This window comes from Octopus bimaculoides, chromosome 14 (genome assembly GCF_001194135.2).
Source record: "Octopus bimaculoides isolate UCB-OBI-ISO-001 chromosome 14, ASM119413v2, whole genome shotgun sequence".
NCBI classification, from domain to species: Eukaryota; Metazoa; Mollusca; class Cephalopoda; order Octopoda; family Octopodidae; genus Octopus; species Octopus bimaculoides.
In genome coordinates, this window is record NC_068994.1 from 38,047,790 (window position 1) to 38,049,194 (window position 1,405).

The following is a 1,405-nucleotide window of genomic DNA, read 5'->3' on the forward strand; positions in this document are numbered from 1 at the left end:
GCAATAATAAATCATAGATTGAAAATAGTGTCTTGCATATATAAATACATGTGTATGTATATGTATGTATGTATGTATGTATGCATGTATGTATGTATGTATGTATGTATGTATGTATGTATGTATGTATGTATGTATGTATGTTTGTGACAACATTTGAAAGTTTTGATGCATTTCAACTTAAGCAACCTGTGAATGGCAAAATGGTACACACATCTGTCTTGACTATCATTCCTGTGTTCAATCTGATGTATGCATAGATACAGGCTGGTAAACATGTTGCATTGAAATTTATGCAGTGTTATATTGAACCTTTTTTATTTTAATTTATTTCAATCAATGAAATCTTTTCCTAGATTTGAGATGCCAAAAGAAAAAAAGACAATATTTGCCAGTTATCTTTCTTTTGCATAAAATTAGATATAGATATATTCCCTTTTTTTTTATTTTGAAGTAGGGTCTGTCTGTTCTTTCTATACCAAAGATTGCATTATATTTCTTAAAACTAAAATTAACTAATTTCATGTTGTTTTTTTTTTTTTGTTTTTTTGTTGTTTTTTTTCCTTTTCTTATCTTATTAGACTTTCTTCTCTGATTAGATAAAAAAAAAAAAGATTAAAAGTTTGATTTGATAAGAAAATATTTTAGTTTATGGGAGGTGAAAAATATAACATATACTTACCAGGGTCCCTGTAAAAATCCTCACTAGTTTAAAAAGTTATTTGAGATGTCCCTTCTACTCACAAGTCATTTTCTACTGCTGTTGTCACAGCTATAAGTGGGTTAGTTAAATGAATAGAGGGTGGGACAAGAGAGAGGGAGTGAAATCGAGACAGAGACAGCCAGAGTAAAAGAGAGGGAGGGGTGTGTACAGAGTAAACTTAGTTTATGGGATGTATATTCTAAAGCTTTCTGCCACCACTAATAACAACTTGCTTTTTGGTTCACATGCTGAGGAAAAGGAAACAGAAGTTCTGTATCCACCACCATCAACACACCCGTTCTTTTCTGTATGCTATATAAGTAGTGGATTTAATGACACTCTTCTTTAACAGGCAGTAATAACTGGTACATGTTCTAACTTAACCAGAACCAAATTTATATTTTTTTTTCTACAGTAGGGAAAACACAATAAAATACTCAATAAAAGTCTATACATTATTACAAAGTTACTGTTGCTTATTTTCTTATTATGCAAAATCCCACTGTAGTTTATAAATGCTACAAATTTATTGAGGACATGAAATGAAAATTTAACAAAAATAGATAACACTTTAAACAAATAAGGTCAGTAAATTAATTAATTATTTAATACCTTAAAATTACTTTGCACTAAACTGATATACATACATACATACATACATTTATATACATATATATATATATGTGTATATATATATATATA

At 28.5% G+C, this 1,405-nt stretch overlaps 1 protein-coding gene across 1 annotated transcript in view; it reads right to left on the reverse strand.

Annotated features, from left to right (window-relative positions):
- LOC106883187 (protocadherin beta-13) overlaps positions 1-969 on the reverse strand; it is an 88,643-nt gene extending 87,674 nt beyond the window's left edge. Inside the window, exon 1 of the mRNA XM_014934107.2 lies at positions 683-969. The gene's annotated coding sequence lies outside the window, so the exon portion shown is untranslated. The remainder of the gene's footprint in view (positions 1-682) is intronic.
- Between the last annotated feature and the right edge of the window lie 436 nt (positions 970-1,405).